We start from the raw sequence: 24,843 nt of genomic DNA, 5'->3' as shown, positions 1-24,843 counted from the left end.
TTCCTTTAAGGCTTGCATGGAACAGGTGCATTAGGCACGAAACAGGGGTTAATAAATCGGCCCCTAAAACTGTACACTTATTTTGTCAATATTTAAAAAAATCAAATGAAACTTTAAAAAACCATCTACAGTATATATCATCATCAGCCTAATCTTTTCATTGAATGCATCATTCTATCTAACATTATTTAGTGTTTAACGCCCCTTTAAGGTTACAGTTAAGCTCTATTCATGTAACCTTTGCTCACTAAGCAAGGAAATAAACTAATTTACACGTGTGATATTCACTTATTGTCATCTCAAGACTCCCTCAACACTCAGGGGCTGATTTATCAAGCTCTATATGAAGCTTGATGCCCCTTGTCCGCTGCTCCATAACTTGTCCGCCTTCTCTGAGGCCGCGGACAGAAATCAACCCGATCGAATATGATCGGGTTGACACCCCCTGCTAGCGGCCGATTGGCTGCGAATCTGCAGGGGGCGGCATTGCACCAGCAGTTCACCAGAACTGCCGGTGCAATGATAAATGCTGACAGCGTATGCTGTCGGCATTTATTGATGTGCAGCGGACATGATCCGCTATTGTATCCTGTCCGCTCGCACTATAATAAATATATCCCTCAGTATCCATATAAATGCCACATATATCTTGGACATACTTCTATAGGCGATTCAGGACACCTACATCTACAAATGTTGTGAATTTATATTTCCTATTTGATTGTATTTCTCACTCGCACGTGCATAATCATGACTTTCAGAGTTAAAGGACCATTCTGGTCAAAGTTTAAAAGCACATAGATGAATTACATATCTGAATAGAAACATATTTGCAGTATACTTGTATTAGCAAAAAGGCTTCTAGTAAAAGTTATCTCTGTTTTAGTGTTAGTATTTTTCTCTTCACGTGCATGTGAAGCATAGCTAGATATTCTCAGTGAACCACCATTTTAAATACTGTAGCTACTCAGAGCATTACCAGATGGTACAAACACCTTAGACTCTCTGTGCAAGTGTTGTCTTTAAAATGCTGGTGCACGGTGCATACTTAAATACACTTTTTAAACAGCTATGCTTTTATTTGAAGCATTTTTGCTAATACGATTATATTAGAAAAATGCTTATATTCAAAACTGAAATGCATCCATGTAGATTCCAATGTTGGCTAGAATTTCCCTTTAACTATTGCAATCATTTTACATCCGTACCACTGCTAACCAATCTAAATTCATGTTATAGGTTATGTGGATGGCCAGACTGTGCATGGTTTTTCTATCACTTTATGGTCATTTGAGAACTTTCACAAGGATTTTTTTTAAACAAGATTTTTCTAGTGTTTGTTAAAGGTCTGGTTCCAAATTGGCTTGATCTGTACGTAAATTGGCAACTGCGAGCTTATATGTAAAACACTTAAAATATATATGTTTGTACAGGATTTTCACTTCTTTAAAAAAATAAATCTCAACACTGCTTTCTTGCTGCTTAGTATCTTTCTAAGAGTCCCTTAAACTAGATTAGGCAATTTTGAATGTATTTTCATAGGGGACGAACCTCCATGCCTGCTAAGCCCAAACTTGATAATGACAGTGCATCTGTTATTGAATTTGCAATCTGGAATGAGCATTCGTGACCGCGAGTTCAATAATAGATGTACTGTCATGAACAAGTTTGGATTTAGCCTGTATGAACACTCATTCCCTATAAAAACACGTTCATGATTGTACAATTCTGTATAAGGATCTCTTAGCAAGATACTAAGCAGCAAGGAAGAGGGGTTGAGATTTACAGTTTTAAATCACGTTCATGATTGTGCAACCTCATTTTCTGGATGATTTCTGATGCAAAAATAATACAAAAAGTATGACTTTTTGTAGTATATAAATATGCCCCTAGAAATATGTGTACTGGTTATTTTTTTTTTTTGGTACACAAAAGGTTTGTTAGATGCATTTTTGCAGGTATTACTATGCAAATTGAAAGATATATGATGCATGCTTAAAGGGACACTGAACCCAAAATTTTTTTCTTCTGTGATTCAGATAGAGCATTCAATTTTAAGCAACTTTATAATTCACTCCTATTATCATTTTTTCTTCGTTCTCTTGCTATCTTTATTTGAAAAAGAAGACATCTAAGCTTTTTTTGGGGTTCAGAACTCTGGATAGCACTTTTTTATTGGTGGATGAATTTATCCACCAATCAGCAAGGACAACCCAGGTTGTTCACCAAAAATGGGCTAGCATCTAAACTTAGATTCATGGATTTCAAATAAAGATACCAAGAGAATGAAGTAAATCTGATAATAGGAGTAAATTAGAACGTTGATTAAAATGTAATGCTCTATCTTAATCACAAAAGAAAAATTTTTGGGTTCAGTGTCCCTTTAACAGAAAAGGTTCTATAATTAACACATTCTAAAATAATTAATGTTAGGGATTTTGATAATATCCTTATAGGTGACATCACAATTCCATATCGCCCACAGTTGCATGTTTTTCTTTTAATACACATTTTAATGCAGCTTTTATATATTTAATTTAATTTTCATTTAATATTTCTTTTGTGATTTTCTTTTTTCACTTCAGATTTTCACGCATGCAAAGAATGACAATCACTAGCTGTCAATTTCTCTCAGAAGTTTCTATCTATTACTGAATATTTTCTAAAACTTGAATCTACCTAAAGTGACAGTCTACTTGAATTTTTAAGGTTTAAAAAGATAGCTAACCCCTTTATTACTCATTCCCCAGTTTTGCATAACCAACACTGTTATATTAATATACTTTTTACCTCTGTGATTACCTTATATCTAAGCCTCTGCAGACTGCCCCCTTATCTCAGTGCTTTTTAAAAACTTGCATTTTAGCCAACAAGTGCTGATTCCTGTATAACTAAGAGGGAGTGAGCACAATGCTAACTATATGGCACACACAAACTAGCACTGTCTGGCTGTGAAAAGCTAATAAAATGCATAAGATGCAGCCTGCAGGGACTTAGAAACAGGCAGATGTTTAGAGATTATAAATTATATTAATAAAACAATATTGGTTGTGCAAATCTGGGGAATGGGTAGACAAGGCAGTATCTATCTTTTTAAACAATAAAACAAACAAACATGTAGACTGTCCATTTACTGGTATTCAAATTATCACAATTATATATGATCATACTCACACAGATTTGCCCTATCTTTCACTCACACTGACACCATCTCTCACTTATACTAAATCAAACTCATGTTGATTAAAAAAAAAAAAAAAAATACATATTCTTAATCACACACCCTTTCCCTCTCTGGCATTCTTCTTTTTTATACTTACTTTGTATGATAACCAAAAATAACCCATATTAATTTCATTCACTTCACACATTTGCAAACTCACGCTCTAGTTCATGCTTATGCATACTTATATACAGGACCTATCTTCTATACTCACTTTAGTCCCATACACACACACATATATATATATATATATATATATATATATATATATACACACACACATACATATATATATATATATATATATATATATGTATGTGTGTGTATATATATATATACATATATATATATATATATATACACACACACATACATACATACATACATATATACACACACACATACATACATATATACACACACACACACACACACACACACATTTTAATGAAGCCTTTGTCAAGATAGCATACAGACACCTAGAGACAGTGCATTAAAGGGACACTGAACACAAATTTTTTTCTTTCATGATTCAGATAGAGCATGACATTTTTATTTTTTATTTTTTTTATTTTTTTTTTTAAATCATTTTTATTATTATATTTCAACAGGTTTATACATTTTCATAGTTTCAAAAAATAAAAATAAAAAAAAAATTAAAAAAAATAGACAAGCAACTAAAACATCAGTAGGCGGTCCACAAAATGTTATGCTTATAAACAAAAAGAAAAAAAGAAGAAAATATTTTCCTGTTAAATTATATTTTTTCTCTCTTTTTCCCCCCGCCTTCCCCATATTTTTCTGTACAAGATCAAAAATGAGAAGACCAAAACCAGGATATGAACCAATGACGTTCCTTCCCTCTTCCCCTTCCAGCATATATATATATATACAATTAAAGGCCAAGACAAAAACCAAAACAGCAACAACAGCAACAACAACAACAACAACACAAAACAAAACAAGAGAAAAAAAAAAAATAATAATAAAAAAAAAAAAAAGGGAGGGGGGGAGGGAACCCCCCCTACACCACACCAGAAAAGAATACAATACGTCTTACTTTACCATATTCCCAGGAGTACCATTTCTGTATTTTGAAAAGGAAATATTATTTGATCAATTTCTGGCCTTGTAAGGGATTTGATGAATGGGGCCCACTTTTTAAAGAAGAGCTTAATATCTGATTCTTCATCAATATTGATATCTCGCTGCTCTAAAATGCATTGTTTTTTGAGAAGATTCTTAATCTCTGAAACTGTTGGTAGATTTCTTGACTTCCACTTCTTAAAGATTAAGTATCTAACTGCTAAGATAATTGAAATAATTAATTTTCCGTTAGGCCAATGTTCATCTTGGTTGTTTAAGCAAAATACAATCTGGGTTAGTGAAAGATCCAGAGGGGAAATTTTAAGTGATCTGTTTACCCAGAATTCCGTTTTGAACCAGCACTGTCTAATCAATGGGCAGTCCCAAATCATATGTCTTAGGTCTGCAGCCTTCATAGAGCATTTAGGGCATCCATCAAAATTTGGGTTTTTAAACTTAAATGCTTTTTCAGGGGTGTAGTAATATCTATGAATAAGTTTTAGATGGGCCTCCCTCCAAGTGGCTGAAATTGTAGCCTGGGACACTCTACAGATGGAGGTTTTTATATATTGGCTATCAACATGGTCTTGCAGAACTGGATTCCAGTCCTGAGCTAATTTTTCAAGAAGATCTTTCCCTTTACCGTCTCCCAATAAATGGTAACATGGGGTGATTGACATCAACCCATTCTTAACCAAAATAAGCCACCCCTCCAGGCTGCCTAGGTCCCATCGCCATTTAGCTGTCCTCATCATATCTGTGATATAGTGCCTTGTTTGTAGATACGCAAAAAACTCCTTATTTGAGAGATTAAAATTATTTTTAAGTTCATCGAACGCTTTGATACATTTTCTCTCTTGATCCACAAAATATGTAAGTCTATCCAATCCTGAGGTGTGCCACTTTTTAATCACAGGTGAGTCCAAGCCTGCCTGAAATTTAGGGTTACCTATTAAGGGTAAATATTGTGATATCTGGCAGTTTATGTCCAGAATCTTTCCTATTTTCCTCCAAGCCCTCAGAGGATTAAGGAACATTTTAAGTGCTCTAATATTAGTTGGCCACTCTTTGAATTCGCAGTGTAGTAAGGCTGTAGGTAAGTATGGATAGCATATTTTCTCTTCAAGTTTGTTGTTCAATACATAATCCTTAGAAAAGATCCAATCAGCTGCAATACGTGCCAAAAAAGCCAAGTTATAGAGCCTTAAATCTGGCAATGTGAAGCCTCTGTAGATTTTTGAAGAAGTTAATTTATTCAATGAGATCCTAGGTCTAGTTTTTTGCCAAATAAACTTCCTAAGCAGGCTGTTTATTACTCGTATATCTCTTTCTAGAAGCATTATCGCTGTGTTCTGTAGAACATAGAGCAATTTAGGAAAAAGAACCATCTTGAATAGTGCTATCCGTCCAGAGATAGAGAGTGGCAGACTCTCCCATCTTCTAAGCTTTTCTCTAAATGTTGATATAACTGGTAAGATATTAAGCTTATATAGATCTTTGGGATCATTCGGAATATTAATACCCAGATATTTAAATGAATCCCTAACTACTCGGAAGGGAATATTACTAGGAGAGGAATTGTTTTTCCTGAGCCAGAATAATTCTGACTTTGTAGTATTTACTTTATAGCCCGAAAAGGAGCCAAACTGGCCAATAATTTGCAGCAGTTTGGGAAGGTTGATTTTACTATTTGATAAATATATAAGAATATCATCTGCATATAAAGCTAACTTTATCTCATAATCCCCTATTTTAATACCTTCAAGTTGTTGCCTAATCGCGATTGCCAGGGATTCGATGCAGATGTTAAAGAGAAGGGGGGACAGGGGACAGCCCTGACGAGTTCCCCTACCTAGTACAATCTGGGAGGAAAGTAAGTTATTTACAATCAGCCTTGTATGAGGCTGATTATATAAATTTTTAATAAAATCAAGAAAGCTCCCTTTGAACCCAAACCTTTCTAAAGAGAGAAAAAGATGATCATATTGAACAGAGTCAAAGGCCTTCTCGGCGTCAACTGAAATAATCGCTAGATCTGGTGAGGTCCTTCCCCCCTTCCCCCCCTCCTCCCCCACATGGAAAAAATATTCTGATGTTACCAAGATCTCTCTGATTTTTGCTGCAGAGTTTCGAAAGTTTAGGAACCCGGCTTGATCTCTATGAATGATGTCACCTAGTATTTTCTGAAGCCTTTGGGCAAGAATTGATGTGAAGATCTTATAGTCAGAATTTAATAATGCAATTGGCCTATATGACTCCCTTAGAGAGCATGACATTTTAAGCATCTTTCTAATTTAATCCTTTTATCAAATTTTCTTAATTCTCTTGGTATCTTTATTTGAAATGCAAGAATGTAAGTTTAGATGCCGGCCCATTTTTGGTGAACAACCTGGGTTGTCGTTGCTGTTTGGTGGATACATTCATCCACCAATAAAAAAGTGCTGTCCAGAGTTCTAAACCAAAAAAAAGCTTAGATACCTTCTTTTTCAAAAAATTATAATAGGAGTAAATTAGAAAGTTGCTTAAAACTGCATGCTCTATCTGAATCACAAAAGAAAAAATGTGGGTTCAGTGTCCCTTTAAACAATAGTAATCAAACTGCTTATAATCCCTGTTAAACCTATATACCATTTGTATATATACAAAACACACAGGATACCCAGCACTCACTTGATTGCAGACAGATTAAAATTAGAACCCCAAGCAATTCCTCATCATACTTGAAAAGCTTTAATTACATTAAAATGGCCTCATAAAAAAATAAATAGCTCAATGCCACACCCTGCAATCTAGATCCAGGCTCAACATACCTTTTAATAGGGAGCATGGACCTAATTGCGCCAGTCTTCACCAAATTTACCCAGTGCTCTTTGCAGACAGGGACCTTTCCAACATCATTAAAATAAGCAGTTATCTGTCATCGTCTAAAAAAAGCCATCCTTGGATCCCAATTGCATTGAGAATGACCTGTTCACACAAGTCTTCTAGGAATAAAACCTATAACTTTAAACCCTGTTATGTACCTTGTGTAAAGCGCTTTGAGTCCAACCAGGAGAAAAGCTCTGTATAAGTTGTTATTGTTATTATTTCAAGGTCTATTGATACCAGGATCCCTAATTTACATCCATAATTGCTAGCTTTCAACCAAACATACAAACACACACCAATGTCACAGCTAATTGTAATCCCCCTAGACATTCAAAACTTGGAAGTGGACTGCACTCTCCAGGTGGAGATGGTACACATCCCATGCTCCTGGCAAAACTCATAGTTCTGGGTGCTCACCTAACACACCCAGCTGTGTTTACATCCTGTGAATCAGGAAGTTAACCCCAGACAAGCCAGTGAGTCAAGCAGTTAACCCCAGACAAATGAGTGAGTGTTTGATTTTTATGCAATTTGAAATCAAGTATCGTGTATCCTAGCAGTTGTCAAAGCTATTGGTGGTAGTGAAGATCCGCTTGTCTTGTCTTCTCAACATGTTCCTGTATTCAGAGCATTTCAATAATATTCTTATATGTTTCTATATCCTTTGCCCTCTGTTTAATTAACTTTTGGCTTTTTGGCTCAGCTATACCTGTAAGCATTTTTTTTTATCAAGCATCTTTAATAACGTTTTTATACAGTCTAATCCTGGTTGTATAAAGTTTATTCTCAAGAGATGGAGACAGAACAGGATTTTGGGATATTACCGTGTAAGAAAATTGAAGCCTTTGAGCTTGCAATTGAATTGTACACACACAGGATTATATAAAAAAGGTATGTGCCTAGCCATTGAGAATAAAGCCTTTATCTTACATTCTATGAAATAATTTTACTACATTAAATTGATTAAAATATTTAAAACAAATTAGCTTGAATTACATTTAAAAAATAATTTAAAAACATAATCCACTTTACTTTTCTTTGCAAATGTATTTTTGTTAAAATGTCATGTTAAAACTGTATTTGTTATAAACTATGAAATATAAGGATACTTTTCAAACAAATTATACTATTGTATTACATTTTGTATTATATTTTTGTTTTATTCATTATCCAAAGGCTTTTAATATAATACACACTTATAGTCTGAAGTTGAGTCTAATTTAAAAGTTAAATTATGTTTAAAACATTTGAAATGTGTTCAGTTTTTCAATGTCTGCATTTCTGAATAAATGTTTTAAATTTAGCTAAATGGGATATTGTACTAGAAAAACCAAAGCTCTACTTTGTTACAGCATGTGCATTTTTTTACTTCTTGCTGTGAAACTATTTGTGGAACATTTACCAAGGGCTGGACAATCAGTGGCAGATATCTTTTAACATTGCACAAACCGCCTGTTGTTCTCTTGAGCCAATCACAAGCAGGGGCTATCAATCTCCCCTGCTTGAGAAGCCCGGGGGTGGGGTAAGAAGCAGTGGTCTTATGACCACTGATTCTTAACTCTCGGCCGAAGGCTTGCTCATGCGAGGCTGCAGTTGAAGGTGCTCCAAAGCTGATATTGCAGCTTCTGAAATGGAGCCCTTTGTTTTTAATTCCTGCAAAGGGTAAAGTTCTGTCTGGGAGCTGCAGAGCACTGCTGGTCCCAAACAAGAAACAGCGGGTGAGCTAATCGGCGGCAGCATTCGCAAGACCTCATCAATCACTGGCTGTATTCACCTTTGCAATTTAGAGAAGCATGCAATTTTTCCACCACAATGTTACTTTAAGTTATGGCCCATTGTTGGTGTAAGAGTAGACATGAAGGCTCACTCTAAAGAGCGGCAGTAGGATTTGTATACCCAGACAATTATTAAATGAGATAGTAAATTCATATTAGGAATATAAGAAATTAATAAGTATCCATCTTCCAACAAGCATCACAATAATGAAGTTAAAGGGCCATTATAGTGATAAAATTACTTTTCAATTTACTTCTAATTAGCTTCTTTCTCTTGGTATTTTTTGTTGAAAAGCATAACTAGCTAAGCTCAGGAGCTATGCTACAAAAAAAAAAGTTGGATTTAGTGTGGGGGGTCCCTAACTAATGATCGTGGGTGTGGGGGAGGTGGGGGGCCACTACACCACATAAAATAAAAAATAATAAAAAAATACATATATTGACATTTTATAGGTACTGTCAGACAGCTGCCAGTACCTAAGATGGCAGACGCTAGTTAGAGGGGGAAGGGTTAGAGAGCTGTTTGGGAGGGATCAAGTTGGAGGGTACGGAGGGATCCTACACTGCAGAAAAAAATACAAAATAATTAATAAAAAAAGAAAAGAAAAACTAAATATTGGCAGATTGTCTGCCAGTACCTAAGATAATGGTGACCGGGGGGAAGAGAGCTGTTTGGGAGGGATCAGGGGGTGGGAGGTATCAGGTGGGATGGTAATCTCTACATTGAAGCTAAAATTAACCTTACAAGCTACCTAATTAACCCCAATCACTGTCATAAATAATATGTGTGGTGTGCAGCTGCATACCTCCCAACATTTTAAAAGTATGATATCTGGTGGGCAGGAGCAGGGATGGGGCTTAAAAAAATCATAAGACCAAAGTAATATAAATAAAATTCTAAATAAAGTAATATCTTTTAATACTCTTAGGCCTAGATTTGGAGTTCGGCGGTAGCTGTCAAAACCAGCGTTAGAGGCTCCTAACGCTGGTTTTGGCCGCCCGCTGGTATTTGGAGTCAGTGATTAAAGGGTCTAACGCTCACTTTTCAGCCGCGACTTTTCCATACCGCAGATCCCCCTACGCCATTTGCGTAGCCTATATTTTCAATGGGATCTTTCTAACGCTGGTATTTAGAGTCGTTTCTGAAGTGAGCGTTAGAGCTCTAACGACAAGATTCCAGCCGCCTGAAAATAGCAGGAGTTAAGAGCTTTCTGGCTAACGCCGGTTTATAAAGCTCTTAACTACTGTACCCTAAAGTACACTAACACCCATAAACTACCTATGTACCCCTAAACCGAGGTCCCCCCACACCGCCGCCACTCGATTAAAATTTTTAACCCCTAATCTGCCGACCGCCACCTACGTTATACTTATGTACCCCTAATCTGCTGCCCCTAACCCCGCCGACCCCTGTATTACATTTATTAACCCCTAACTTGCCCCCCACAACGTCGCCGCCAGCTACTTAAAATAATTAACCCCTAATCTTCCGACCGCAAATCGCCGCCACCTACGTTATCCCTATGTACCCCTAATCTGCTGCCCTAACATCGCCGACCCCTATATTATATTTATTAACCCCTAATCTGCCCCCCTCAACGTCGCCGACACCTGCCTACACTTATTAACCCCTAATCTGCCGAGCGGACCTGAGCGCTACTATAATAAAGTTATTAACCCCTAATCCGCCTCACTAACCCTATCATAAATAGTATTAACCCCTAATCTGCCCTCCCTAACATCGCCGACACCTAACTTCAATTATTAACCCCTAATCTGACGACTGGAGCTCACCGCTATTCTAATAAATGTATTAACCCCTAAAGCTAAGTCTAACCCTAACACTAACACCCCCCTAAGTTAAATATAATTTTTATCTAACGAAATAAATTAACTCTTATTAAATAAATGATTCCTATTTAAAGCTAAATACTTACCTGTAAAATAAATCCTAATATAGCTACAATATAAATTATAATTATATTATAGCTATTTTAGGATTAATATTTATTTTACAGGCAACTTTGTTATTATTTTAACCAGGTAAAATAGCTATTAAATAGTTAAGAACTATTTAATAGTTACATAGTTAAAATAATAACAAATTTACCTGTAAAATAAATCCTAACCTAAGTTATAATTAAATCTAACACTACCCTATCAATAAAATAATTAAATAAACTACCTACAATTACCTACAATTAACCTAACACTACACTATCAATAAATTAATTAAACACAATTCCTACAAATAAATACAATTAAATAAACTAGCTAAAGTACAAAAAATAAAAAAGAACTAAGTTACAGAAAATAAAAAAATATTTACAAACATAAGAAAAATATTACAACAATTTTAAACTGATTACACCTACTCTAAGCCCCCTAATAAAATAATAAAGCCCCCCAAAATAAAAAATTCCCTACCCTATTCTAAATTAAAAAAGTTACAAGCTCTTTTACCTTACCAGCCCTGAACAGGGCCCTTTGCGGGGCATGCCCCAAGAATTTCAGCTCTTTTGCCTGTAAAAAAAAACATACAATACCCCCCCCCCCAACATTACAACCCACCACCCACATACCCCTAATCTAACCCAAACCCCCCTTAAATAAACCTAACACTAAGCCCCTGAAGATCTTCCTACCTTGTCTTCACCATCCAGGTATCACCGATCCGTCCTGGCTCCAAGATCTTCATCCAACCCAAGCGGGGGTTGGCGATCCATAATCCGGTCCAGAAGAGGCTCCAAAGTCTTCCTCCTATCCGGCAAGAAGAGGACATCCGGACCGGCAAACATCTTCTCCAAGCGGCATCTTCGATCTTCTTCCATCCGGAGCGAAGCGGCAGGATCCTGAAGACCTCCAGCGCGGAACATCCATCCGGACCGACGACTGAACGACGAATGACTGTTCCTTTAAGGGACGTCATCCAAGATGGCGTCCCTCAAATTCCGATTGGCTGATAGGATTCTATCAGCCAATCGGAATTAAGGTAGGAATTTTCTGATTGGCTGATGGAATCAGCCAATCAGAATCTAGTTCAATCCGATTGGCCGATCCAATCAGCCAATCAGATTGAGCTCGCATTCTATTGGCTGATCGGAACAGCCAATAGAATGCGAGCTCAATCTGATTGGCTGATTGGATCAGCCAATCGGATTGAACTTGATTCTGATTGGCTGATTCCATCAGCCAATCAGAAAATTCCTACCTTAATTCCGATTGGCTGATAGAATCCTATCAGCCAATCGGAATTCGAGGGACGCCATCTTGGATGACGTCCCTTAAAGGAACAGTCATTCGTCGTTCAGTCGTCGGTCCGGATGGATGTTCCGCGCTGGAGGTCTTCAGGATCCTGCCGCTTCGCTCCGGATGGAAGAAGATCGAAGATGCCGCTTGGAGAAGATGTTTGCCGGTCCGGATGTCCTCTTCTTGCCGGATAGGAGGAAGACTTTGGAGCCTCTTCTGGACCGGATTATGGATCGCCAACCCCCGCTTGGGTTGGATGAAGATCTTGGAGCCAGGACGGATCGGTGATACCTGGATGGTGAAGACAAGGTAGGAAGATCTTCAGGGGCTTAGTGTTAGGTTTATTTAAGGGGGGTTTGGGTTAGATTAGGGGTATGTGGGTGGTGGGTTGTAATGTTGGGGGGGGGGGGTATTGTATGTTTTTTTTTACAGGCAAAAGAGCTGAAATTCTTGGGGCATGCCCCGCAAAGGGCCCTGTTCAGGGCTGGTAAGGTAAAAGAGCTTGTAACTTTTTTAATTTAGAATAGGGTAGGGAATTTTTTATTTTGGGGGGCTTTGTTATTTTATTAGGGGGCTTAGAGTAGGTGTAATTAGTTTAAAATTGTTGTAATATTTTTCTTATGTTTGTAAATATTTTTTTATTTTCTGTAACTTAGTTCTTTTTTATTTTTTGTACTTTAGCTAGTTTATTTAATTGTATTTATTTGTAGGAATTGTGTTTAATTAATTTATTGATAGTGTAGTGTTAGGTTAATTGTAGGTAATTGTAGGTAGTTTATTTAATTATTTTATTGATAGGGTAGTGTTAGGTTTAATTATAACTTAGGTTAGGATTTATTTTACAGGTAATTTTGTTATTATTTTAACTAGGTAACTATTAAATAGTTCTTAACTATTTAATAGCTATTGTACCTGGTTAAAATAATTACAAAGTTGCCTGTAAAATAAATATTAATCCTAAAATAGCTATAATATAATTATAATTTATATTGTAGCTATATTAGGATTTATTTTACAGGTAAGTATTTAGCTTTAAATAGGAATAAGTTATTTAATAAGAGTTAATTTATTTCGTTAGATAAATATTATATTTAACTTAGGGGGGTGTTAGTGTTAGGGTTAGACTTAGCTTTAGGGGTTAATCCATTTATTAGAATAGCGGTGAGCTCCGATCGGAAGATTAGGGGTTAATAATTGAAGTTAGGTGTCGGCGATGTTAGGGAGGGCAGATTAGGGGTTAATACTATTTATGATAGAGTTAGTGAGGCGGATTAGGGGTTAATAACTTTATTATAGTAGCGCTCAGGTCCGCTCGGCAGATTAGGGGTTAATAAGTGTAGGCAGGTGTCGGCGACGTTGTGGAGCAGGTTAGGGGTTAATAAATATAATATAGGGGTCGGCGGTGTTAGGGGTAGCAGATTAGGGGTACATAGGGATAACGTAGGTGGCGGCGGTTTACGGAGCGGCAGATTAGGGGTTTAAAAAAATATGCAGGGGTCAGCGATAGCGGGGGCGGCAGATTAGGGGTTAATAAGTGTAAGGCTAGGGGTGTTTAGACTCGGGGTACATGTTAGAGTGTTAGGTGCAGACGTAGGAAGTGTTTCCCCATAGCAAACAATGGGGCTGCGTTAGGAGCTGAACGCTGCTTTTTTGCAGGTGTTAGGTTTTTTTTCAGCTCAAACAGCCCCATTGTTTCCTATGGGGGAATCGTGCACGAGCACGTTTTTGAGGCCAGCCGCGTCCGTAAGCAACTCTGGTATCGAGAGTTGCTTTTGCGGTAAAAATGCTCTACGCTCCTTTTTTGGAGCCTAACGCAGCATTTGTTTGAACTCTCGATACCAGAGTTAATTTTATGGTGCAGCCAGAAAAAAGCCCGCGGAGCGTTAACAGCCCTTTTACCGCCGAACTCCAAATCTAGGCCCTAGGCAGCAAATAAAACACATGCTTAAACCACTAGTATATCTATGTGAACTCTGTATTTAATTATCCTTTACAGAGACAGTGCTAAATATTTTTATCTTAATTTGACATTTAATAATAGATTCTTTAAAACTGCTCTCTGAATTCCCCATTAATATTCTAGATTCTGGCCTTTAAAGTCAGCAAAAATGCACAGTGACACAAGCTACACATATACATGTACACATACTCAAATACACAGAAACACACACTACATAGCATACACTTACACATGCAGATACACACTACAAAGCTTATACTTACACATGCAGATACACACACACTACACAGCATACACTTATACATGCAGATACGCACACACACACTACATAGTATACACTTATACATGCAGATACACACACACTACATAGCTTACACTTATACATGCAGATACACACACACACACACACACACACACACTACAAAGCATAAACTTATACATTCAGATACACAAACACACTACAAAGCATATACTTATACATGCAGAAACACACACCTACTTAGCTTACACTTATACATGCAAATACGCACAAACACAAACTACACAGCATATACTTATACATGCAGATACACACACACACTACATAGCTTACACTTATACATGCAGATACACACATACTACACAGAATACACTTATACATACAGATACACACGCTACATAGCTTACACTTATACATGCAGACACACACAAACTACATAGCATACACTTATACATGCAGATTTACACACACACACTTATACATACAGATACACACACAATACATAGCTTACAATTATACATGCAGATACAGACACACACACTACATCATATATAAGGTATCTGTAATTCATTGTATGGGGTCCTGGGGATGGCAAGCACATTAGCTGGCAGTCTAAGGCTGCCACTGTTCGTTACTCTGGTGTTAGCACTACTCATCATAAAAAACTGAAGGCATGCTAGTATTATCACCAGGGGTTAGATGTCATCACTACCAGAGGTTAGAGGTCACCATTACCTGAGGTCAGAGGGTATACCGCCTTCTTACTCCTGCTTAACCCACACACGATTCCTTTTTCCACAGGGAATCTAACAGATATCTTACCCTGGGAGAGAAAAGTCAGCTGCTTCTGAGTATGGGCCCAATAGAATATTTTTTTTTTAATGCATGGGGTAATGCAGGACCGATGGCAAGGAACCCTTGACAGCAGGACAGACCCCCTAAAATCAGGACTGTCCCACAAAAATTGGGACAGTTGGGGGATATGCCCTGAGCTGCAATTAGCTGCCTTCTAATTACCAAAAACCAATGACAAAGCCATGCATGTCTGCTATTTCTGAACAAAGGGGATCCCAGAGAAGATTTATTTTATATGATTGCATTTGGCTGTGAAATGGTAACATGAAATATACCAAAATGGGCCTATATCAATACCTAGAGTTGTCTAGCTAAAAACATAATTTATGTAAGAACTTACCTGATAAATTAATTTCTTTCATATTGGCAAGAGTCCATGAGCTAGTGACGTATGGGATATACAATCCTACCAGGAGGGGCAAAGTTTCCCAAACCTCAAAATGCATATAAATATATAAGTGTTTTCTATAAGAAAAAACTAAGGAGACGCGCTGTGGTGTTGAAACAAAAATGTGAAGATGTGAATGAAACTCCCTCTGGTATCGTGTGAGTTGAACCGTGACGGATAGGTATGTTGGAGTAGAAGTGTATATGTGTATATAATTGGGTGGAATCTTGTTAATCAAAAGCAAATGTGTGACTTGTTACAATCCGTGACAGTTGAAACAATTGTGATACAAAAACAAAGAATCAATTTGGATATTGCAAAAAGCTGGAAACGTGCAACAAAATATGTGAAAAGTAAAATTGATTAAACTAAAAAGTCCAATATGTGATAAGTATTCAGAGATAAAAAGTCCAAATTCAATGTAAAGGATATAAAAAGAAAAAGTTCAAAAGTTCATAACAAATGGCTTGCTCCGCTTGTGTCCAAGGTGTGATGAATCAGGAAATCTAAGAGGATAGAAAAACAAGGGACGCCAACATAGTGTGAATCAGTTTGGAACACTGGAAAACAATAGTTTGTAATAAAATCTACTCACAAGTGGAGTGGCACCTAGAACCAACTGGGTGCGTACAGGCAGGCTGACATTCAGGACCAGCAGCCAGTATGCTGGGAGTCTCACCCGGGAGACCTGTGAGTGGATGAGATGAGGTAGATGAAATCAGCTGTGAGTCGTCTAGTGAGCCAGATCGCCACAGGGGAAATCCAAAGGGCTGTGTTGTTTATCCCAAAGGTAGCTGCTCACACGATCAGCCTTGTTTCCAAACGAATTGACAATGTCAGTGTATGGAACAAACAGATTAAAATCCAACTAGATAAAAACACTGCAAGCAGCAGTATATTGAACAGGCACAGAAACCGGGTCTGTATAAAAACAAGTATTTATTTGCTACGCGTTTCTCAGTCCGTAAAGGACCGTTTCCTCAGGCATATACAAAGGTGTTCAAAAGGCTACCATTTATACCTGACAGTGACCCGGAATCTAATGTGGAGGTCATCTCCAAAGGATTAACAATAAAATGTTTAAAAACAAAAATACATTAAAAAATTAAACATATATCGAAATCGTGTTTGAGCAGCAATCAGATAATATATGCATATCATGCAAAAAAACTAACAAAGGAACAAACATAAAAACAGCGTATATTTGCATTGATAGGTAACACCTGTGATGGTGTTTCTAAAAAAGTGCTAAGCCTATATGTGTATCTTTTCATATAAGTAAACATGTTGTAACTTTTCCTCATGAAACTATTGGGTTATATGAAAATAAGATCCCAATGATGACTATTGTTTAGTACACATTAAAAAATAAAAACTAGAAAAAATATATATATATTTTTCTCTGGGTTGGGCTCGAACCCTTGACCTTGTGTCTGCTAGGCTTTTGCTGATCTAAAAGAGCTGTTCAGATATGACAACGATTAAGATTGATATTACTCAAAATATACCAAACAATACTAAAAAACATGGATATAATAGAATTATGGGTTTGCAGAAAACATTGTTCTTGTAAAGAGCCCTCATATCTTTTATTCTAGAGAAACAAATATGATGGTTATGGTTGATAAAGTTCTAGATAAAACAAGGACAATGGTCTTTTATGTGTCTAGACGATGATTTAAAGAAAGCTATCTCAGACTAGCGGCCCCAAATATAAATTGAATGTCTGTGTAAATATTGAAGGTATTGGTTGAGGATTATTAAAGGAATATAGCAAACCCTTGTTTGGAGAGATGTAATTACGCTATGTGCTGGCTGTTGTGATGCTGGTGAAAAAGTGGTAAAATGGTTTGTGAGAGAAACCTATTGGAAGAAAATGAAAAAAAAAATATATAATAATATATAATAATATACTGATAAAAAAAAAAATATATATATATAAAGAGGACTTTCATTTGGAATATATATTTACTATATGCTAGCTGTGATGATTCTAATGGCACTACTCTTGATATTCTTTTTCTAGACTCGTGTTGATAATAAATTGTTTCAATATTTTTTGGGTGGGATACAAACCCGTGTCCATGTGTGTGAGAACCCTAAGTTTAGTCCAATGGGCTATCTGGAAATGGCAAAATATAAGGGAATCTTAGTATGGTTGACTCTAATCCTATAGATATGACATTAATAGTACTATGCACTAATAGGGGTGATTCAACTCATTGATTCTCAGTGTTTATATGTGTCTCTGATGATAATATCTTAATGGTGAATGTATTAGAAAATATTGTGGGGAATCTATTGATGTAAACTGAATATGATGTGTATATAATCTGAATATAATGTATGTCTCTGAGATAATGTCGTAATAATGAATGTATGAGAAAATATCGTTGGGAATCTATTGTTGTGAACTGAATGTGATATGTAATGTGATCTCTGCAAAAGACGGACTTATATAAAGGCAGCCAAATCAACATTGGCATTCAAACCCAGTGGATACAAAGTTTTGAGTTTATGTATCCAGTAAGTTTCTAATTGTCTAAGTTTGATTAGATGATCATAATCAGTGGATGGAGGTACATGGTCTATCGGAATGATTTTAAAAATATCTGCTCTGCCGTCATGTATTGTTTCGCAGTGATTTGGAACACTGTGATTAATCTTGCTTTTTTTACAGTTTTTGCAATTCCGATAATGTTCACCCCAACGGGTGCGTATATTCCTAATGGTACGTCCAATGTATTGGACCCCACAAACACAATTTAAAAGATAAATAATGTACTTAGATTTGCAATTGAGGCGATGTGATATCTGATAAGACAAACCAGTGGTGTTGGATTTAAATGTTTTTTGAGAACTAATAAATTTACACATATTACATCCTCTTTTACCACATTTATATGAGCCATATAATCTCAAAAAACTCTGTGTTTTTTTTTAATTATTTGAAGATGATTGGCTATGTTTTACCCTTTTGCTAGGTGCTAGTTTGTTCCTAAGGGTTGGCGCCCGTCTGTAAACGATTTTAGGTCTCTCCTTAACTATATTTTTCAAAAAAGGATCCTTTTGAATAATATTCCAATGTTTATTAAGTATATTGCAAATTTTTTTGTGATTGCTATTGTATTGTGTTATAAAGAGAGGTTCACTATTGACCTCCCTATTCATTGTTTTACTAAGATTAGTTGTGTTATTTTCAAACTTTTCAAAAAAGAGATCTCTATCCATATCTCGTGCTTTTTTTAAACATCGATAAAGTAAATCAACAGGGTAACCTTTGTCCAAAAAACGTTGATACAAAATCATGCTTTGTGAGTCAAAGGTGTCTAAATCTGAACAATTCCGACGTATTCTTTGGAATTGGCTAAAAGGGATATTTCTTTTCCACCCAATGTGGTGGTTACTGGAATAATCAAGGTAACTGTTGCTATCCACCTTTTTAAAAAAGGTTTTGGAAACAACATTCCCTGTACTACCCCAGCTCAACAATAGATCCAAGTATTCTATTGAGGAATTTTGGATATTAGCTGTGAAAGTAAGACCCATATGGTTGTTGTTTAAATGTTCTACTATTGAATTGGCTAGAGTAATATCCCCTTTTAAAATAATAATGAGATCGTCAATGTAACGGCCATAGAATACCAGGTTCGCCCAAAAGTTTGCAGAGTAGATATATTGATCTTCAAAAATTCCCATAAAGAGATTGGCAAAACTTGGGGCGAACCTGGTACCCATGGCCGTACCCTTGACTTGCAGAAAAAATTTGTCCTGAAAAATGAAATAGTTGTGTTTGAGTATATACTCTATCCCTTCCAAAATGAATTCCTTTTGGAGATCTGGCATATATAGGTCTTTCTCTAGGAAAACAGAAATCGCATTGATTCCCACGTTGTGACAAATATTGGAATAAAAGGAACCAACGTCACAAGTGATCCATATTAGATCATTGTTGTTGCAGACATTTCTAAGTTGGTATAAAAGGTGAGTACTGTCTTTAATGTAAGAGGGTAAATTGACCACATATTTCTGTAGAAATTGGTCTAAATAAAAAGATAGGTTATAGATGAGATTGCCTATACCTGCTATAATAGGGCGCCCATGTGGGTTAACTTGGTTTTTATGTATTTTGGGCAGGTGATAATAGTGTGCCACACTAGGATTGGTTACTTTTAGAAATTCTTTTTCTTCTTTGTTCAAAATGCCTGTTGCAATTCCTTTCTGTATCAGATCGTTATATCCCTTTATAAAGGCATTGGTGGGATTGAACATTATTTCTCTATAGTAGTTTGTATCTGTTAAAATTTTATTTGCCTCTTTTAAATAGTCACCAATATCTTGTAAAACAATACCACCGCCCTTGTCGGCATCCCTGATTATCAGATTTTTATTGTTGGCCAAAGTATGTAAAGCTGTTTGTTCACTTTTATGAAAATAATATTGTTTCTTTTGGTTTTTGGATAATTTCTCTAGATCTTCAATGAATGATCTTTGAAACAGTTCAATATAATGGTTAGTTGATAATGATGGTATAAATTAAGATTTAACCTTTATGTCTGTATGGATGTAATCATCAAACAGATGATTAGTTAAGCCCTCTGTTTCTGAATATATTACTTGCATATTTCTGTTGGGGTTCATATTGTTAACTAAAATAGGCTGTGTGTTCTCCGTGTGTGTATGTTTTTGTTGTTTGAGTTTTTTCTGTGCAAAAAATTTTTGCAAAGATAATTTTCTTGTAAATTTGTTGACATCAACAAACAGATTATATAGGTTATGGGGATTGGGTGGACAATAGGAGAGACCCTTGTGGAGTACTCTTTTTTCATTGGTAGTTAAAGTATGTGATGACAAATTAAATATACCATGTTCTAGTTTGGAAAGTTTCTCTTTTTGGGCTGAAAGACCCCTTCCTCTTGAACCTCTTGGTCTAAAGGGAGTGGTCTTTTTCTTTGATTTTCTAAATTGGTGTGCGGAAAAAATAATCTGTTTTGGTTGTGACCGTTCTCTAAAAAAGATGAAGAGCAATCATGTGAAGTGCTGGGGGTGTTTTCTCCATCAGAAATTGATGCTAAAATGCCATATCTGTTCTGATGTTCAAAGGAAATGTTTGATTTGGGTGTCTGGTCATGTGGTCTTTCTAGAAGAGTTCTATGATTCTGTTGTATATACTCATCTTTTGAGCCCTGATTGAAGGTATTTTTTTGTGTGTGTTTAGATGTGAATAGGGCATAGGGCCTTGGTAAGGAGAGTTATAACGTGGTTTGTAGGTGTTATTCTTATTCCCATGAAATTGACTTTGATAAGTCCCATGGTGATGATATGATGTATGTCTGTTTATGTTTGATTGGTGGGTTCTTGGTCCATAATTGCTCTGATTTGCTGCGTGATTTGGTCTGTAAGTGTCATGGTGATCATGTCTATAATTTTCACTTGTATGGTGTGTGTTCCTCAGATTTCTAAAGTGTTCTCTTTGGTAACTTCTGTTTTGGACTGTGGTCCAGTTCTGACCTTCTGTTTTTCGAGGAACATAAGAGTTCTGATGTCCCCTACTGTTATCTTTGGATGGAGGTATAGACTTATCTTTCTCTATTCTATTGAAAGTATATACTTGGTCATTGTTATAATCTGTTTGATCCCTTTGTAATTTTTTGCTTTTTTTTAAAACAATCTCATCTTGGTATTTGTCAGTGCGATCATTGATTTCTTTTAGAGTGTTTAAATACTCTGGATTATTAACATGCACCTGTAGATCTTTCTGAATTTTTTCTATGTTGTGACTACACTCATCGGTGAGTTTTTGTCTATGATCTATTAGGATTTTAATTAAACTAAAGGAGCATTCGTCTAGGGCTTTGTACCAACTATCTAGGAGGTCCTTATCTTCTTTAAAAGAACAATGTTTTTGAATTCGCAAATCTCAAGGAATCTGTTTGGTTTCTAAATATTTTTCTAAAGTTTTAAGATCCCACCAATGACGGTGTTCTTTCATTAGTTCCTCTTCAAGCAGATGGAACAAGTCTTTCATAGATTTAAGAATATTGGGATCAGCAATCAGATCATATATGCATATCATGCAAAAAAACTAACAACAAAGGAACAAACATAAAAACAGCGTATATTTGCATTGATAGGTAACACCTGTGATGGTGTTTCTAAAAAAGTGCTAAGCCTATATGTGTATCTTTTCATATAAGTAAACATGTTGTAACTTTTCCTCATGAAACTATTGGGTTATATGAAAATAAGATCCCAATGATGACTATTGTTTAGTACACATTAAAAAATAAAAACTAGAAAAAATATATATATATTTTTCTCTGGGTTGGGCTCGAACCCTTGACCTTGTGTCTGCTAGGCTTTTGCTGATCTAAAAGAGCTGTTCAGATATGACAACAATTGAGATTGATATTACTCAAAATATACCAAACAATACTAAAAAACATGGATATAATAGAATTATGGGTTTGCAGAAAACATTGTTCTTGTAAAGAGCTCTCATATCTTTTATTCTAGAGAAACAAATATGATGGTTATGGTTGATAAAGTTCTAGATAAAACAAGGACAATGGTCTTTTATGTGTCTAGACAATGATTTAAAGAAAGCTATCTCAGACTAGCGGCCCCAAATATAAATTGAATGTCTGTGTAAATATTGAAGGTATTGGTTGAGGATTATTAAAGGAATATAGCAAACCCTTGTTTGGGGAGATGTAATTACGCTATTTGCTGGCTGTTGTGATGCTGGTGAAAAAGTGGTAAAATGGTTTGTGAGAGAAACCTATTGGAAGAAAATGAAAAAAATATATATAATAATATATAATAATATACTGATAAAAAAAAAAATATATATATATATAAAGAGGACCTTCATTTGGAATATATATTTACTATATGCTAGCTGTGATGATTCTAATGGCACTACTCTTGATATTCTTTTTCTAGACTCGTGTTGATAATAAATTGTTTCAATATTTTTTGGGTGGGATTCGAAACCGTGTCCATGTGTGCGAGAACCCTAAGTTTAGTCCAATGGGCTATCTGGAAATGGTGGTGGTGTTGTTTTACAAGATATTGGTGACTATTTAAAAGAGGCAAATAAAATTTTAACAGATACAAACTACTATAGAGAAATCATGTTCAATCCCACCAATGCCTTTATAAAGGGATATAACGATCTGATACAGAAAGGAATTGCAACAGGCATTTTGAACAAAGAATAAAAAGAATTTCTAAAAGTAACCAATCCTAGTGTGATCACCTGCCCAAAATACATAAAAACCAAGTTAACCCACCTGGGCGCCCTATTATAGCAGGTATAGGCAATCTCACCTATAACCTATCTTTTTATTTAGACCAATTTCTACATAAATATGTGATCAATTTACCCTCTTACATTAAAGACAGTACTCACCTTTTATACCAACTTAGAAATGTCTGCAACAACAATGATCTAATATGGATCACTTGTGACGTTGGTTCCCTTTATTCCAATATTTGTCACAACATGGGAATCAATGCGATTTCTGATTTCTGTTTTCCTAGAGAAAGACCTATATATGCCAAATCTCCAAAAGGAATTCATTTTGGAAGGGATAGAGTATATACTCAAACACAACTATTTTTCAGGACAAATTTTTTCTGCAAGTCAAGGGTACGGCCATGGGTACCAGGTTCGCCAGGGGCGTAACTAATGGTGATGCATAGGTCGCCATTGCGACCGGGCCCAGCAGGTCTCCCAAACAGGGGGGCCCAACAAGCCAGGTGGTTGTTTTTTTGTTTTTTTATTATTAATTTTTTTTTTTATTATTATTTCCCCCCCCCAAAACTTATTCACCATCACATTGATTTGTAATGCCCAGGGGGCACTAGGGCAGCCAGGCGCAGCACAATTGTCAGCACTTTATTTGATCTGACTGGGTGCTGTCTGTTGCCGGGCCGGCTGCCTGCCCCAGCCGGAACTTTCCATTTTGGCGCGCACTGCTTCTGGCTCCTGACTGACTAGCTGCAGTGCGCGCATGTGTATCTCAACAATTGTTTGTCTTGTTGTGACTGCACGTGTGGTGCAGGCTGCAGGCAGTAAGTAGCAAGAGGAGTTGACCGAGCTCTGGAGTGTTGTGGTGAGGTCTGTCAGGCTCTGCCCTCTGTGGAACGTCTGGTTGACTGGGTCCAGTGGGAGAAGAACGGAGTGGACTGTGGAATCCGACGAGGTAAGGTAACTTTAGGCATAAAACTGCTGCTCAGACTGAGGGGGAGGGGGAGGGCAGGCAGGCCAGGCCAGGCTGCAGGGGCACGGTGAGCTCAGTCCTCAGAGTCAGACTGAGGGGGGTGCGCGGGGGGCACGGTCGGTCACTCACAGTGACCTCACTCAGCTCAGAGTCCCTGTCAGACAGACTGAAGGGGCACAGTGAGCTCAGTCCTCAGAGTCAGACTGAGGGGGGTGCGCGGGGGGCACGGTCGGTCACTCACAGTGACCTCACTCAGCTCAGAGTCACTGTCAGACAGACTGAAGGGGCACGGTGAGCTCAGTCCTCAGAGTCAGACTGAGGGGGGTGCGCGGGGGCACAGTCGGTCACTCACAGTGACCTCACTCAGCTCAGAGTCACTGTCAGACAGACTGAAGGGGCCCGGGGCCTAGGCGGGGGGGGGTGCGTGAGACTCATGACCATATTATAATTTATAGAAATATACAGTATACACATATATCTATAGCACTCGTCTCCTACATATTTTAATTACAAGCTTCTAAAATTGTTAGTACCTCTCAGCTAATGTACCTCACTCTAATTGTATTTGCATTTTTAGCCCATTCATGTCATATCTAGCTACTCTTAACAATCAGATATACTGAGCTGAGATGTCATTTGGCTTTGTTGCCCTGCACTTTAAATGTTAGAAGAGCTCTAATTGTATTTCCATATGTGATTTTCGTTAGCTGAGTTATAAAATACTTTACCATTAATGTTTAATCTCAGCTACTATGTAATTAACAGCAATATATATATATATATATATATATATATATATATATATATATATATGTAGCCCTTCCTGTTGAACATTTTCCTGTGAACTTTTGCACCTGTATACAATCTGCAGGAGATGTTGCCTAGGCAACTATTAGACTGGTTGGTCATGTGATCAAGTGAAACTGAAAGAAGAGTGTAAGACACAGGAGGA

This window comes from Bombina bombina, chromosome 5 (genome assembly GCF_027579735.1).
Source record: "Bombina bombina isolate aBomBom1 chromosome 5, aBomBom1.pri, whole genome shotgun sequence".
Classification (NCBI taxonomy): domain Eukaryota; kingdom Metazoa; phylum Chordata; class Amphibia; order Anura; family Bombinatoridae; genus Bombina; species Bombina bombina.
Note: the sequence above shows the minus strand (reverse complement) of the source record.